We start from the raw sequence: 18,474 nt of genomic DNA, 5'->3' as shown, positions 1-18,474 counted from the left end.
ACAAAAAAGTACTGAAAAAACAACACCTTAAAAACTAGACTAACTCAAATGGCAAAAGAGCTCCAAAAAGCCAGTGAGGAGAAGAATGCCTCGAAAGGCAGAATTAGCCCAAGGGAAAAGGAGGTCCAAAGACCACTGAAGAAAATACTACCTCAAAAATTAGACTGGAGCAAGTGGAAGCTAGTGACTTTATGAGAAATCAAGATATTATAAAACAGAACCAAAGGAATGAAAAAGTGGAAGACAATGTGAAATATCTCATTGGAAAAAGCACTGACCTGGAAAATAGATCCAGGAGAGATAATTTAAAAATTATTGTACTACCAGAAAGCCATGATCAAAAAAAGAGCCTAGATATCATCTTTTAAGAAATTATGAAGGAGAACTGCCCTGATATTCTAGAGCCAGAGGGTAAAATAGAAATTGAATGAATCCACAGCTTGCCTCCTCAAAAAGATCCCAAAAAGCAAACTCCTAGGAATATTGTTGCCAAATTCCAGAGCTCCCAGGTGAAGGAGAAAATACTGCAAGCTGTAGAAATTCTGAAAGAAATTCTGGAAAAACAATCAGGATAACACAGGATCTAACAGCTTCCACATTAAGGGACTGAAGGGCTTGGAATATGATATTCCGGAGGTTGATGGAGCTAGGATTAAAACCAAGAATCACCTACCCAGAAAATCTGAGTATCATGCTCCAAGGCAAAATATGGATTTTCAACAAAATAGAGGACTTTCAAGCTTTCTCAGTGAAAAGACCAGAGCTGAATAGAAAATTTGACTTTCAAACACAAGAATCAAGAGAAGCCTGAAAAGTTAAACAAGAAAGAGAAATCATAAGGGATTTACTAAAGTTGAATTGTTTTGTTTACATTCCTACATGGAAAGATGATGTGTATGACTTATGAGACCTCAGTATTCGGGTAGCTGAAGGGAATATGTGTGTGTGTGTGTGTGTGTGTGTGTGTGTGTGGAGAGAGAGAGACAGAGAGAGAAGGCACAGTGTGAGTTGAATATGAAGGGATGATATCTAAAAAAATCAAATCAAATTAAGGGATGAGAGAGGAATATATTGAGAGAGGGAGAAAGGGAGAGATAGAATGGGGTAAATTATCTCACATAAAAGTGGCAAGAAAAAGCAGTTCTGTAGGAAGGAAAGAGGGGGCAGGTGAGGGGGAATGAATGAATCTTGCTCTCATCGGATTTGACTTGAGGAGGGAATACCATACACACTCAATAGGGTATCTTACCCCACAGGAAAGGAGGAAGAAGATAATAAAAGGGGGGATGATAGAAGGGAGGGCAGATAGGGGGAGGAGGTAATCAAAAACAAATACTGTTGAAAAGGGACAGGGTCAAGGGAGAAAATTGAATAAAGGGGGATAGGTTAGGAAGGAGCAAAATATAGTTAGTCTTTCACAACATGAGTATTGTGGAAGGGTTTTACATAGTGATACACATGTGGCCTATGTTGAATTGCTTGCCTTCTTAGCTAGGGTGGGTGGGGATGGAAGAGGGGAGAGAATTTAGAGCTCAAAGTTTTAAAAACAGATGTTCAAAAACAACAAAAAAAAGTTTTTGCATGCAACTAGGAAATAAGATACATAGGCAATGGGCCATAGAAATTTTATCTTGCCCTACAAGAAAGTAAGGGAAAATGGGATGGGTGGAAAGTGGGGTGACGAAAGGGAGGGCTGGCTAGGGAACGGGGCAACCAGAAAATATGCCAACTTGGAGTGGGCGGGAGGGTAGAAATGAAAATCAATGCTGAAAACTAAATATATTAAATAAATTAAATAAATCAAAGCTTATGGACATTTTAGTTAAAAAAAAATAAATGAAAGTCTAAATTTAATATTATTAATGGCATAATGTATGGTGTGGAGTAGGCTGTGTGGACACTGAGGAAGGGGGATATAGTCATTGTCATTGGAGTTTGCAAGGAAATCTTTTTGGAAGAGATGGGACTTTTTAGGACTGAATTAATAACATAGATAGATAGGGCCTTCAAAGCAAGAGAAGTAGCATGATCAAATCTTTCCGAGGCACGAATGAAGATGCGATAGCTCATGGTCAGAATGTTGTGAAGAACTAGAGGGGTCTGACCAAAGTAGAAGGTTCTTATTGGGAAGTAATGAGAAGTAACTTTGGATTGACAAGAGGGAACTGGCTCATAAAAGACTTTACTATTACAGGTTTTTTTAATGGAGACGTTATAGGCTGAACGCAGTATTTTAAGTCAGTCTTTGGCAGTGGTTTGCATAAAGGATTGAAGATTGAGAGACAAATATTCATAGTAATAATGGTCATACTACATGGCATTTAAATAGAACCTTTCAGGCAGCAGACACTGTGCTAAGCATGTTGCGAATGTTATGTCATTTGGTTGTAAAAAACAAAACCCTGCGAGGTGGGCGCTATTTAGTAGTTTCATTTTATAGTTTGAGGAAACTGAGGCAAACAGGGGTTAAATGACTTGCCCAAAGTCATACAGCTAGGAAGTATCTGAGGCAAAATTTGAACACAAGTCTTCCCGATTCCAGGCCAAGCCGTCTATCCACTGTGCCACCCAGCTGCCTAGCATTTTAGATGACATGCTATTTACTGTTGTTTACTAGGTAACAGGAATAGAGATGCACGAATATTATTTCGGCTCAATTCTCCCCTAATTTTCCACACGTAGTGTCTATGCAGCCCAGAATTGATACCTAGTTTCATTTCCTATCCCATTAGGACATTGAGATATGTCTGGTTGCACAAGCAGACAGAGTTTGTATGGCTCTGTGATTGACAGAAGGAGCGCAGTAAGTCATTCACTAACCCTAACAGTAGCAGTGATAATAGTGCTTTACATGGTGCTTTAGGATTTGCAAAGCACTTTATGGATGCGACTTTTTTTTTCTGAGATAGGATGATAATAGTTCTTTACTTAACATATTTACTAGTAGCTTGACCTTGGGCAAGTCATTTACCAGCTAAGTAACTAAAGTCTTCTCGACTCCAAATTCAGTACTCTATTTATCTAGTTCTTAGGCCATCTCTTAATGTTTCTGTCTTGCAAAATGGGCATAATATATTCCTTCGATACCCTTGTACCCTCCACCTCCCAGTGATTTCAGTGTAGTATACCATATAGTTATCTGTATGAAGAAGCAATAAGTCTCAATTATGTTAAATGATGATGAATAGAAAATATGATGTTTACCCTTTGTCCTTTTGTATGGGCTTTGAATTACCCTTGGATAATCTAAGAATTAAATGCTATAAATGTAAGAAAGTACTTGAAGTTTTTTTAGGTTTTTTTTCTGCTTCAATTTCAGATATTGGTATAAAATTGCCAAGGGAAAGAAATTGCTGTATCTCTCTATTTATAGTTCTTCCCAGTTTTCATTTCAGAAGTTGGGTTTAATTGAATCTTAGAGCAACTGATTGATACAAAGGCGCGTTTACCAATACTTTAGCATTTCTTGATTTTTCTTTCCCTTATCCATAAAAGAAGGTGCAGAGATGTTGTATAAGGGGTTATAAGGCAGCTATGATGATCTAGGACTATCTCTGAATAGCTGCCTCCCCTCCTTCCAGACTGATATCTTTGCTGTCTACATTGGGTTGTGTTTCTTCTGCTGTCGGCTTTTTTGTTCTTTTTCTAAGTGAAGCGTGATTGCTAGATAACTTAAGAAGAGTGCAATAAACATGTTTCAAATCTGGAAAAACATAGATAGTTGATTATGTATTATAGAATCATATTTTGAAGTTCCCTCTCCCCACCAGCCTCACAAAGACTTGGTAACAACTACAGAAAGAAAAGGAAGGTCAGGAATGAATGAATGAAAAAAAGTTGTTAAACATTTACTATGTACAAAGAACTATAGCTTGAATATAATGCAAGTGGGACATTTAGAACAAAAATGCAAAGCAACAAAAACTAAAAATAGGCATTTCAATAAAAGATGTATAGGCTTTATTAAGATCTTCTTATTTTGTACCCTTCTCACTTCTCTGGGCTTTCCTAAATGTATAACTAGGTGACTTGAACCATCATTTAGAATGATATATATTGCTTTTACAGATTATTGGGACAGAACTGGGAGAATCACACTTAACTGTCCACTACTACCATCATTGATTTCTTAGTCTCCTTGGTTAGTTGATGATATCTTTTATCAATGAATTGTTAGTGAATATAAAACAGTTGGAACTTTAGTAGCAGCAATAGAGAGGTCAGCTTTCTTTTTTTTTTGAGAACATAAGAGGGGCTTCAAAATTATGTAACAATAAATTTTTATTTCAAGAAAGCCCGTATAATAAATACTACACATTGTGTTGAGAATGGTCCATCTTTCCTTTGCTTCCTTGTGAGTTTTCTTTTGTTTTCTGCTGTGCACGTTTTTACTTTGTTCTTTTTTCCCCTCCCCCTACCCCACTCCCAAAGGCTACAATATAGTTTAGATATGTTTCTCGATAGCTATAGATAAATACATACACATATACAAATGCAGACATATACTTTCCCAAACATACCCTACTCCTGATCTTTGTTTTTATGTTTGTGCATATCTTTTGTTTCCTATCCCTCCTGCCTCCTCTACTTTACTTCTACCCGCTATCTTGCCCTCCTATTACTTGCTTACCCCCTGCCTCTACCAACTACCTTGCCCTTCTGTTACTTGCCTACCCCCTCCTCTACTGACTACCTCGCCTTCCTATTACTTGCCTACCCCGTCCCAGGATCCCTCCCCTATCCTCCCATTCCCATAAATCTAAACACCCTTCTGTACCCCCCCCTAACCTATTCCCTAATTCTCTCCTCTATAAATCCCTCCCTTGCCTTCTCCCCCCTTACTATGCCCCTAGCATTTTATTTCTTCTAAATTTAGAAGAATTTTGTACTCTTCTAAATACCCATTCCCAATGAAAGTAGGTTACCAGAACTACCAGTCCTCCTTTCCCATCTAATTCCTCTGTATCCTTTCTTCCTCTTGCACCTCATTTGTATAAAATAGTTTCTCTTTTTAGCTGTTCCTTAATGGTTTTACTTTTTAGATTCATATCATAGTCAGGTTTACCCCAATCTTTCTTCTGAGCTCACCAATTATTAATAAGAATCTTAGACATACATTTTACATTATAAAAAGGTAAACAGCCTGTCCTTATGAATCCCTTATAATCAGACTTTGGTATATACTTTATGTTTCTCTTGGTTCTTGTATGTCGAATCTTCTATTAAGTTTGGGATTTTTTTTACAAAGTCTTGAAAGTCTGAGAGTTTCTCAACTGTCCATCTTTTTTCATTCAAGACAATACTTAATTTTGCAGGGTATGGTATTTTTGGCCAGAGTCCCATGTCTTTTTCTCTTCAGAGAGCTCAGCTTTCTTCCTGGGTCATCTGTCTAAGACAGGACAGAGTCCTCCTGACACTTGTCAAACCTGATGACCAATACCTGCTTCTGATAAGTTGTGTGGAGACAAATAATATGTCACAAGAACAAATCTAGAAAGCATTGTTAAGGATTATGAAATTTTAGTTAAAAATCTTAAGCTTTTAGGGAAAAGCTTCCATTTGTTGGATCTCTCTCTCTTTGCCAAAAGCAGAACAGCTGATACATTCTTGGCTTGTTTTAATGATGATTTCATTCTTTAAAAGGTAAAAGGTGTGATGAAGGAAATTGATGTTCTGGATTGCATCCTAACAAAGAAGTGGAATTGGAGGGAAGTAACCAGTCTGTATCTGAGTTTATGAGAGGAGAAATGAAAATTTGGCATTATCTGACACAAACTACATTTGAGGAGAGTGAGTTTCAAAAAATTTAAAGAATAGATTAATAGAATTGTATGGTCTAAATTTCTGCAGAAGAAATTGGTCCCAAATTCTATTGCATGTAATACTGCTATATACAGGTAAGAGGAACTTTCTTTTCTGTGGTAGAAATCTGAAAAGTTGAATCTTGTATCCTCTACTTTTTTCCATGGGTTCTGGTTCAAGTTTCAAAAACTTCTATAAAGACCAATTTGTACTAAAAAATGGTGCCAATATTATTCCAAGCAAAGTTATTGGCTTCTACAACATTTTGAATTACTGAATATTCAAATGAGATAATTGTAAAAAAATGCTTAGCACAGTGCCTGGCACTTAATAAGTGTTTTATAAATGCATATTTCTTTCCCTTCCATCCCTTCCATAGAAGCTTAGAGTTAGAAGGCATCCTAGATTGGCATCTAGTCCTATTCTTACCTGAAACATGAATCTTCCCAACATCTCTAACAAGTGGTTATCAGATCACTCCTTGAAAGGCCCTGAGAACCAGTTTGCCACCTGGGGTAGCCCATTCTATTTTTTGATAACTAAAATTTGTGGGAAGTTCCTACTTAGATTGATCTTAAACGTTCCTGTTTGTAATTTCAACCTATTCTAGTTCTGATTTCTGGGGTCAAGTGAAATAACTCTTCTCTCTCTTCCACATGATAGCCCTTCAGACTTGAGGCATGGAGAAAATATTGATTGTCTAGGCAAGAGGTGAGGATGATTTTACCTAGGGGTAGTAGCCTGGTGGACTGAGAGAAAGGGAAAGATGTTGGAGACTTTAGGATAAAAATGAGAAGGTTCGGCAATGATGAGCTGTGTTGTCTGTGAGAAAATAAGGAATTGAGAATGACTCTAAAGTTGCCAACCTGAGTGACTTGTAATGATGATGGTACTTTTTAGCAGAAATAGATAACTTTAAAGGAGTTTGTGGGAAAGATAATTATCTTTTGGGTACGTTGAGTTTGAGATGCCTCTGGGACATCTATTAAGAAATTTCCAGTACCTTATTAGAGATGTTGGCTTGGAACTCAAGAGAGAGACTAAGGTTAAATTTATATACCTGGGTTTTATGAGAAGATAATTAAAACCGTAGGAACTGATGGGGTTTCCAAGTAAGAGAGTATATAGAGAAAGACAAAAAGAGAACCCAAGGGGAACACTCACATTTAGGGGGAGAAAGATTGGTGATAAACTGGCAAATGATAATGAGCAGGAGCAGTCAGACTAATGGAGGAGGAGGCTCAAGAGAGGACTGTCACAAAAACTCAGAGAAGAGAAAGTATTAGAAGGAGAGAATTTTCAACAGTGTCCAATGCTGTAGGGCTTGAATTCTTATCTAAATAAAGAAAGAGGAGATCACAAAAAATAAAACAATTTTGATTACATGGAATTAAAAAGCTTTTTTATCAATGAAATAAGTGAAATTCAATTGGGGGAAAACCTTTTCACCAAATGCTTCTGATAAATGTCTGGTATCTGAAATATAGAGAAGATCAATGTAAATATATCAAACCTATAATGATCCCTCAATGGATAGACGATCAAAGGGCATCAACCAACAGTTCTCAAAACAAGCATTGTAAGCCATTAACAACCATATAAAAGATTGTTGCAAATCACTGATAAGAAGAGAAGTGCATACTAAAACAGTCCATACCCAGTAAGCTCGCAAAGATGATGAAGGCCAATTTTGGAAGGTGTGTAGTGAGAGAGATAAGCTAATGCAATGTTGCCAGAGCTACAACTTGGTCTGGTCATTCCATAAAACAATTCGGAATTAGAATTTTAAAAATGTCTCTACCTTTTGACCCAGAAATATATAGGTGAAAAAAATTGAACCTGAGGGAAGTTAAGTCACTTGTCTAGGGTTACACACTAACTTTGTTGTGTAGTATGTAAACCCATGCCTTCTTGACGTCAAGTCCAGCCCTTCATTCCCTATGCTACATGATGCTAGGTGCCAGGTAAGGTATCAATTTCCATAATGACTTTAATGCTCGAGATAGCAGACGATATGGGTGATGCCAGAGTGGAAGAAAACTTAAGTCATGTAGGTGTCCACATAGTCACACTCATTATCTTTCATGTTCATAGATATTCTGAGGGGATCATTCCTATCATTATAAAGATAATGAAGCAGAGGTCAGGGAGTTTAGCAAGTGACCATGTTCACTTTAATGGCAGAACCAAGATTTGACCTCAATGTAATTAAAATTCTATGGGGGAACAATATTAGGGGAAATTACTTTGTTAAGAATTAACCCAGGGGCAGCTAGGATCAAGCACTGGCCTGGAGTTAGAAGGACCAGAGTTAAAATTCTACTTCAGACACTTGATAATTAAGTGTTAAGTTATGTGACCCTGGGCAAGTCACTTAATCCCAATTACCTTGCAAAAAAAATTAACTCTAAACCATGGTCATATGGTCTCCATAACTTAAGGGGGAATGATTTGGCAACTAAAGGTATAAGCAGCAAATGTTGCTGGGGAGAGCAAAGTTTGGCTGAGGAAGACTTTCCTCCCCACCCAACAGGAGGAGGACAGGCCTGATTCCTCCTCAACCACCCGTCTCCTCCCATGGAACTGTGTACACCCTCCCTTTTGATCACCCTGATCCCCTGTACCATACTGTTCATTGCCGGGGATGCTAATCTTGCCCTGAGAAGCCACACTTTGTTACAACAATTAGCTTGCTTTAGCTAGGAGACAAACTAGTCCTCTGACCTATGCAATTTCCTTACTTTGCCCTTTTGGGGAGTTTAAAAGAACTTAGACTGTTAATAAAATCACCAAATTGGTGTCACAAGATCATGATCGTTTGATCTCCAAGACAGGGTTAGTTCCTGACCTATTTCCATTCTTGCGTAAACTAGTTGCTAGTCTCATTTGCGCTCTGTACTCAATGAAAGACTCAAAAATAATTAAGACTGCTCTTATCTAGAGAAAGACAGCTTTGGTGCCAATGTTTTTTCCTTTGCTTAACATTTTCAGTTATTTTTCAGTCTCCTGTATAGCTAATAAAATTAATCCACCACAGTGAAAGTGAGAATAGCAAGTCTGTGTGGGGCCAAAGTATATTTGGGATATAAAATAACAGACATTTTTTATTTGGTTTCCAGACAGCTTCTGAGATTTGAACTCTAGGTAGGGTGGAGTTTTTTTTCCTGGTTTTTTTCCCTTTATTAAGTAATAGGCTTTCACATTGTTTCTCAACACTGGGATACTTTGCCACATTGCAAAGATGTTTTTGTTGTGATCCAATGCTTTGAGTTTCATTTCCACATGCCAGTTTTTCACTGATGGTAATGATTGTGGTAACAAAAGGAAAGAGAAAGAAGAAATTGTCTCTGATACTCATCCAGATATTGAGTGTGCATGCGTGCGTGTGTGCGTGCGTGCGTGCGTGCGTGCGTGTGTGTGTGTGTGTGTGTGTGTGTGTGTTTGTTTAGTATGTGTACACGTTGGGTTAGGGCCTTTGGGTGTAGGTTGAACTTCATTGATTTGGTAATTTCTCCCTACATCTTATCAGAATTGTGGAGAGCTAGAATGCAGGAGGAACTAGAATAAGACTTCTGTCTTGAGACCTAGTATGTACCATCAAGTTTCACAGTTGTAACGTGAATTTTAAAAAGTTAGGAAAAAACTGCCATGTTTCCAGATTATTTAAGGATCTAGGCTTATTGCCTCTCATCTAGTCACTACAGAATTTCAAAGCATCCAGCAAGTGTAACCACTTCAGAAAAATCACTGGCCAGGAGAAAAAGGTTCCAGCTTTTTTATACTAACAAACTGTGTGACCCTGAGCAAGTCACTAAATTCCCATGTGTTGAATTTCCTCATCTGTAAAATTAAGGTATTGGATCATATTATTTCTGAGGCCTTTGCCAGTCCTAAAATTCTATGATTCTGTGTATGATTCTTGGCCATTTTGGATGCACTTTGGCCAGATGGGCTTGCTTCAGAAAGAGAAAATTTCCCTTTACTGACAAAACAGAGCTTTACATATGGGTGACAGTTTTTGGTGGGAGTTGATGAAGAGGAAGCTACAGCCAAGGTAAATTGTGGGTAGGGAGGCTGTATGACGAAGGGGAAGGATGCGGTTTGGGGAGAACAGCAGATGCTGCTGTCATCAAATAAGTTTGAAGTTCTACCAAGACTCCTAAAGAGATTACACAAATTTATCATTAGCTAATTTATTAATTCTTTTAAAGGTTTAGGACACGTAGCAGAGAAGGAATGGTGATGATGAAGGGGAGAAAGGTAGCTGAAAAAAATAACTAAGCACATTTTTTCAGTGACCTCACCTATTTTGATGCTTATGCCAGCTTCAAAATCAAGGTTAAATTTAGATTTTTTTTCCTTTTTTATTTTTATTGATGTCTTTTTATGTGACGTTCATTTCAGAATGTATCTCTCCTTTGCTTCCCTACTCAGTAACCTCTCATGTTTAAAAAAAAAGATTCAAAAAGAAAGAGGGGAAAAAGCAGCTTAGAAAAACCAGCCATTTTGGACAAGTATATGCAATATTGCACACCTTATTCCTCTACCTCTGCAATGAAGGGAAGAGGACCATTTTCTCAGTTCTTCTCTAAGTCCAAGCTTGGTCATTATAATTATACAGCACTCATTTCCCCTTTATTATACTTTCAGTTTACCTTATTGTAGTCATATACATTGTTTTCCTGGTTCTGCTTACTTCATTCTGTATCAGTTCATGTAAGTCTTTCCATGTTACTTATAATTCTTCATATCTGTTATTTTTATACATTCATATAACACAACTTGTTTGGCAAATCTCCAGTTGATAGGGAGCTGCTTTCATGTCCAGTGCTGCTCTGCGTTTTTGTATACATATAAATCTAAATTTATATAGATTCAAAGAGGTTGGTTGTATGCACATTGGGAACCATGCTTTTTGGCATCCTGACAGAAGAGTGGTACCAATAGAATTGTTAACCTTAACCCTAACCCTAAACCTAAATGTGTAGGCAAGTGCCAACATGGTCCTTGGGCAGTGGCTTCTCTGAACTACCAGAAATATATCACCCAGAGTGTGTGCTTTTGCTAGGTGAATTAGGAAGACGAGCAGTGTCCACTATGTCTCCTTCCTAGTTGCTTCCACTTGTATCTTTTTTCCTAATAAACCATTACTAAATGGTAGTTGTCAGGCTTCAACTCTTCACTGTAGTGGGTTGCCAGACTTCGCTCAGGACAATGTGGAATCTTTCTTTTTGTCTTTGACTTCCTTAGCACGTATGCCTTAGCAATGAGATCTCTGGGTCAAAAATGTATGGACATCTTAATAACATATTTAGCTTAAAGATGGATGTTAGCATCAAAGATTAAGCTTCCCGATTAAAAAAAGAGAAATGTCTAAAAAAGGATGGTAGCCATGTGAATAGAGAAAAAAATGAAGAGATATGGCAGAAGTCGTTGAAATAGAAATGAGAAAATTTGACAACTGATTGCTATGTGGGACAAGGGAGAGTGAGGAGTAAAAAATGGCACTAAGTGAACCTGAATGGCTGGGAAGATTATGGTGCCCTTGGCTAAAATAGGGAAGTTTGGAAGAGAATTGGATTTAGGGGAAAGGATCATTATATTTGAGTTCTGATTTGGACATATTGAGTTGGAGATGCCCATGGGACTTACTGTGGGAAATAGACAGCTAATGCTATAGAATTGGAGCATAGGAGATAGACCAAGTTGAAAATAGGATAGAACTGTCAGTCAGTCTTCATGGGGATGATAATTGAACCCAGCCATGGGAGCAAATGAGATCACCATGTGAGCTTCTTGGAAGAAAGCTATAAAATGAAGAGGTTGGTCCAGATTATTTACTAAGTTCTCTTCTAGCTTTAAAGGTGTGTTCTTTTGGTCATATAAAATGGGAGTTTTATGCTAGGTAAGACTTGATGGAATTGTGAACACAATCAGGAATGAGTGAAGCCCAAGACAGAATCTGAAACAAAGAATATAACTTTATTAAAAGCCATCAATCTCTGTAGTTCTCTGTTTTCTGGGGTAATGGTGAGAAAATTGCTTACAAATGTATTCACAGAGCTATTTATGGTAGAAACTGGTTACTTTCCACATTGACCCACAAATAGTTATCCCTTCCACATTGTTGGGGTTAGGGGCATAGCACCCCCATAATCTGGAAAATCTGTGCAAAACTTTTTGGCCCTCCCTTTGTACCAGAGAAGTCTGAATTTTTTCTTTTTCTTTTTGTGAGGTGTTTACAATACCTTGTTGTAAAATTTAGCTTAAGTATTTGGTCATAGGCTCTGTTGCTGCTGGCCTTTGTGTGTTATCTGCAGCTTCTGCAAAACTCCCCCCAAATTCCCATTTAATTTCTTATGCCACCTGCAATGTATCAAAACCGCGATGGGGAAAGTTGCAGTGTAGAAGGGATAACTGTATACTATACATCATTGCTGTTGTTATTCTCCGTGACTGGAATATTTTTAATCATTCCTCTGACTCCAAAATCCTACTCATCCTTCAAGGTTCAGCTTAAGACCTATACCTTCTCCATGAAGCATTTTTGGATTACTCCCAACTACAATTATTTCTCGCTTCTCTGGACTCCTCTGATCTTCACCGGACCATTTAGCCTCTAATTTTATATTGCCTTGTGTTCTCTTATTATCTAATAGGTACTTCTCTTCCATTTCCTGTGTCTAGCTTATGAAACCTTCTGTTTATTACGTAACTGGCCAAATCTTTATAGGCATAGTGACACAGGATAGGACTGAAAGCCTCTTCATTTTGGTCTGAGGAACCTTCTTTCAACAGCTTCACAAAGGGTGGGGTAGTGTTTTCTAAGTCCAGCCACTGTGAAAACAGCATTGATGGACTGAGACAATTGGAACTAAATCTTCTGACCTGACGACTCTTGTATAGACAGTGCCATCATCAAATGAGATGATCTGTGTAAAGCCAGCCATGCATTATGACCTTGGGCAAATCAAGTACCTTTTCTGACCCTCAATTTCTTTACCTCTTTACCTCAGGCCTTTATCCTCTAAAATTGCTCCTAACTCTAAATCTATTATCTTATGGTCTGAGGACACTTCTCAATCATTGCGTTTCTTTCAGAGTTTGTAGACTTTCGTAATCATTCTATTTTGCTTTTTCCTTTGGGTTGCACAATTAAATCTGTGTGATTTTTTAAAATTCTGTCAGCTAAAAAGCAAAAATATGTTTATACTTTGTTATTGCTTTATTTCTTTACATTCCAACAGAATTTGCTAATATAGAATTTGCTTTGCTCATACATGCACACAGCGATTCCATTTAGATTGGAAAGTTTTAACCTGATTTTCTCTAAAAGTTTATGTTCCAGTATGTTTATATTAAGGTATTTCTCTCAAACATACATTTTATTTGTACAGTGTAAATGTACATTTTGGGGAGCCATTTAAACATATTAAAGCCATTAAGAGAAATGCTGTCTGCTAATGGTTTATGTTTAATAAAGCAGCATAATTTATAAAACCCTTAGAATATGTTAATGTTTTATAAACTTTTTCCTTGGGAAGGAATTTTTTTTTATTTCTCTAAGCTTTGCATACACAGGTAAGAAACTGAGTTATTTAACTTGTATTAGTAGCTTATTTTAGTAAGAAATCTTGCATAGAGCCATTTTGCTTTTTAACAGTGTTTGTAAAAAAACAACAACAACATAAAAAGCCACACTTTATGGATTTGATTTGCTTTGCTTTCCTGGTCAAATTCTGGCATCCAGCACTGGAATTACCAACATTTAAGAATGTTTTTCTGAACGCTTCATTAACCCTTACTTGAGTAGTTTTCCAGTTTCTAATGTTAATTCTCAGCTGTCTTAATCCATGGGTTATCATTTCTTAAATACAGTGAATCCTACTACCAATGGATGAAGTAAAAAATATACCTAATCTTGGTAGACCTTCATTTACTGGGTACTGGAAAATAATTTTAGACTTCATACTTCAAAACTTTAATCAAGTATTATACAGACTACTTTTAAAAATAAACCAGAACTTTGGGGGGAGGGGGCAAGAAATCTGACCAAACAACTTTTCCTATTAGAAGGTTTTTGGTTTTTTGTCAAAATCATCACAGCTTGTTTTAATTTTTTTTATTTCCTTTCCAACATTTGACATTCCATTGCTTTGCAGTTTTATGTACACTCTTCATTTAATAAGCAGTTTTGGCTTCAGAAAGATTGGAGTCCCATAATAGAGGGACTTTTTAGTTAAGGTAGTCTATAACTTAACTACTGCCTTTTTAGCCTGTTGGTAGGTTGGTGTCCTAAATTCTAATTAATATGTATTTCTTTGGCATAGTACTTAAACAGTTTGAACAGCAGCAGGCTTAATTGATAACATATCACTTGTTGGCATTTTGTTGAAGAGTTGCATTCTGCTTAAAACTCTTAGCCTTATTATTATATTTTTGATTTTAAACATGATCTTTTGCTGTCACTGTATGCAAGAGACCATTCTCATTTAATCTGAGACAGCTGCATATGTTTATAGACTCTAATCATAGGATCTCACAGAAATCTGACCTAAAATGAACAGATGTTTGAACTCCTATGTAAAGATCTATTCTAAACAGTCTGGGCTACTGCTAGACAGGAATGCCAAACATTTCAAACCACAAATTATGCTTGATAATAACCACCTTGATAGCAGAAAGAAGCAAACTCCCAGTTCTATTAAATGATCCAGAAGACGATATCAAGTCTTTGGTATTTTAGCTTAGATTTGCTACATTTATAGATTATTAAATACATGTATAAATTTCATCATTGTGAAAGTTATGAATATTTTGGTTTACATATACAGATTCTGCAGGCACAAAAATCATCTCATTCTTTTCCATTTAACTGTAATCATAATTATTTTGTTGATAGTAAAGCAAAAATTATTACAATGGCAAAAAAATTAAAAATCATTAAGCACAAGAGGAAATGCAGAAACATTCACATTTATTTTTCCTAGGAAGTGCAGTTGTGAAAAACTGTTTTTAATAAATTAATTAGTCATTTTCATTTTTTTTAGAGTGTTATGGGGTGTGCCCTTTTTGAAATGTGAACACTGAAATTTGATACATTTCCCTTAACCAGTTGGGAAATTTGTCAGCTAGGGGTTTTATTCCACTCTTCAAGGTTTAATCCAATTAGCTTTAATAAACAAGGAGAATACAGTCCTTTTCTGTGATTTTCACCCAGGCCCTATATCCTGTTTTGGCCAAACAATAGAATAATAGAATCATAGAGTTGGAAGGAACTTGTAGAAGTCATTTAGTGCCACCTTTACCTGAAGCATGAACCTATCCTACAGACCTTTAGTATTATACCTAAAGAATAAATATCAGTGTTATTGCTTCCAATGTGAAATTTTCAATTCATTTAGCTGAAAGTCTGAGAAACAAATAAATAATCATCAATTCATAGACTTTGGGTTTTTTTAAAGGAAGAAAATTTCTAAAACAATACTTTGGTGAGCAACACCATCCAACTTACCTCTGATTTTTGAACTTAGACTTCACCAGACAAAATGACCAAGATTTGATTATAATCCTGTTGCACTCTAATCTTATTATAATTATCACAAGCTAAAGCACATTAGTCTGTGTTCCATTATTTATCTTTGAAGAAAATAATGCTGCCTTTTCTCTTTTCAGTGGGGATTAGATTTGGTCAGTGAAGTTCTGATTTGATAAAAATAAATTCTTCCCTTTTCAAAGTATCTAAATATGGAGCTTTCATTTGTTTTCCTAAATTAATTGGAAATTTTAGCTACTTCCAAAATTTTATTCAAACTTTAAATCTGTGTAGTTATTTAGTATCTCACTCTGAAAGCTTGGATACTTTTCATGTAGCTAGTTATTTTGGTCTGCAAAGACTAGTCATTTAGGTTTATGTAATAATTCCACTGGGATGTTTGTTTTTGAAAGGCACTTCAATGTTATCTTCCTTACTCCACATATGAGTCAGTTACATAATTTTTACCATTTTTGAAGTTGAAAGAAGGCAGTTCATCAAGTTAAATCTCTTCTTTCACCCCTTTTCTTCTCACCCCAGGTTGAGTTCTTTGAATGACTTAGAATAGTGGTGAAGCTTACCTCTCATTCTTAAGACTGGATTTGCAGTACTATATTTCCCCATCTATCAGTTTCTACATTTAGCTGTTTAGCCAGCACATATGAAGGCCTCATCTGCCAACAAGCTCAGTTATTGAAAGTCCAGTACTTAGCCAGCAGGGGATGCTGCTACAGTGGTCAGTATTGCCTAACCATATAACTCAGGCATTATCTCAGCTGTGATTATTTCTATTCCAATTCAACACGGAAGAGAGTCCCTTGGTCTCTTCAACACTGATACATTCTCTTTCCATTGCTGAGTAATTTGAGCCAGTTTACCTTTCATTTCAACCACGTCAAAGTATTGAGAAAAAAATAATATAACATCAGAGGAGCCAGGAAAGTGAGAGAAGCTGAACAGTAATGTGTTTATAATAGAAATCCTTCCTGTTTTCTCAACCCTTGGTCTTCTGGCATTTTTCCATCCTGACAGTCAAATGAAAGTACTCCAGAGGTTTGCTTACAGATGCTGGCCCCCAATTTGAGGATTTTTTAAAAAAAAAATGGGTATTTTATTAGGAAAGTTCCAAAGCAATAAATAAGCTTTATAGTAGGTTTAAAAAAAGTTGACCAAATGTAGCAGCCCCCAGGGTCACATTAGCCTTAACTAGAACATCTCTGAAGAGCAGTAGTGTATCACACATTCCAAGTGAAACAGGTTAGAATCAATGACTTCATCTTTTGTTGTGGCAGAGATTTAATGTGACTCATTATTGTGAGAGCTGGAAATAAGAATACCTGGGTAGTTTTCTCAACTAGTGCCTGACCTTGAGGGTCTTGTTTACTGACCTTGTTTTTGTACTGGTCACTATCATATATATTTCTTAAGGAGTCTGAGATATTAATAAAAATGTTTGTAACGTCTTATAGGCAGAAAGGCTGGATCTAAACAAAAATAAACAAGTTCTCCTAGCAATAAGTCAAAAGTAGATTAATCTAAATCTTTGAGGGAAAGCCCTTCAAGAGCTCACGTGGGATGGAGAGCATCCTTGGGCTGCTTGAGGAAGAATGGAGTAGTTTTTCTCATGCCTACTCTGATCCCATGGTAATGCTCACTAAAACCTTGTTCTGATCCTGTATTGCAATTATTTTGAAGATATAAGAAAGTCCACCATAGCAAAAAATGATGAAGACTGCTGTTATTGGTCAACAATTCACAGGATCATAGGATTTAGACCTAGACCTGTAAAGTTTAGGGATCATTTAGAACAGCTCTCTCATTTTATAGAAGCGTAGCCTAAGGCCTAGACAAGTGAAATGTCTTGCCCAAGGTCAAACAGGTCATAAGTGATAGAGCAAAGGGTTTTCCCTTTTATTCCTTCTAGAACTCCATAGGATTTATTTTTGGTATCCATTGGAGTCAAGGGCTGTTGACCAATTGATAAGACTTGTCCCTGTTAATATTTTTCTTTTTTACGTATAAAAAGAATGCATATATGTGTATATATTACCTAGGATTCTATGAATTGATAATCCAGAAAAAAAGTAAGTTAGAAGTTGATTTAGCCAGGTTCTCATCCTTCCCATCCTTTCTTTGCTCCTCTCCAGTATTAGCAGTGGTCATATTTCCCAATTCTGGGTAGAAAAATAAAGTTGAAATAAAAAAGAGCATGTCATCAACATAGGCAAATGAGAATGGGAGAAGTTATATATTCCACTAGATGCCTCCAGTAACGGGGAAACTGCCATCCCCAAAGCAGCCCATTCTACCTGGGATATACAATTATTATATATTTAATATCTGGATATCTAATTGATAGAAAGTTGTGCCATTTAACATTCATGAGAGTGTTCAATGGTACAGGATCAAGAACAGATCAAGAACAGATATCTAAAGTTCTCCACTGCAGATCTCATTCCAAGTTGACATTAAGCCATTAATGACTACTCTTTGACTGGCCATCTAATTACTTTCAGGTCTATCAAACGTCATTATCACCTAACCCACATCTTTTCATCTTGTCCATGAGAATAGCATGAGAGACCTTGTCATATGCTTTGCTAAGATCTAGGCAAATTCTGTCTACAGAATTAGCATGTTCTATGATAACCCTGACAAAAAAAATATTAAAAAAGTGAGTTTACTTTGGGAAGACTTATTCTTGATAAAGCAATACAGTTTTTTAATCTTGGCTTTCCCTTCTACATGTTCACTAAAATTTTTTTAATGATATGTCCTAAAATTAAAAAAAAATGAGGACATTTACCCTATTGCAATCATCTCTTGTTTTCCATGATATTTCAAAGGACATTGATATGACAGTCCCTTCATTACCGGACAGTGCATTTCATCTGGGCCTGGTGCCTTGAGCTCATCTTTGTCAGTGAGTTACTATCTTTCTATCTCACATATCAACTCCCTATTAGCCATTTTTGTTTTGTCCTTTTTAGCCCAAAGATCCTTTTCCAGGGCAGAGAAAACAAAAGAAAAACGAGATTTGAGAAGCTGTTTCTTCTCTCTCATTGGTTTGACCAGGCTAGATCTTCCATTAACCCACTAACACTGTTCTTCCCAGACATAAATTAAGCAAAGGCAAG

At 36.6% G+C, this 18,474-nt stretch overlaps 1 protein-coding gene across 1 annotated transcript in view; it reads left to right on the top strand.

Annotated features, from left to right (window-relative positions):
* Nucleotides 1–18,474, top strand: part of LOC118834457 (aminopeptidase O (putative)) — a 542,097-nt gene that overhangs the window by 180,694 nt on the left and 342,929 nt on the right. The gene's annotated exons all lie outside the window — the stretch shown is intronic.

This window comes from Trichosurus vulpecula, chromosome 1, assembly GCF_011100635.1.
Source record: "Trichosurus vulpecula isolate mTriVul1 chromosome 1, mTriVul1.pri, whole genome shotgun sequence".
Lineage (NCBI taxonomy): Eukaryota > Metazoa > Chordata > Mammalia > Diprotodontia > Phalangeridae > Trichosurus > Trichosurus vulpecula.
The sequence above is the reverse complement of the archived record's forward strand: the minus strand, read 5'-3'. Positions and strand labels throughout refer to the sequence as shown.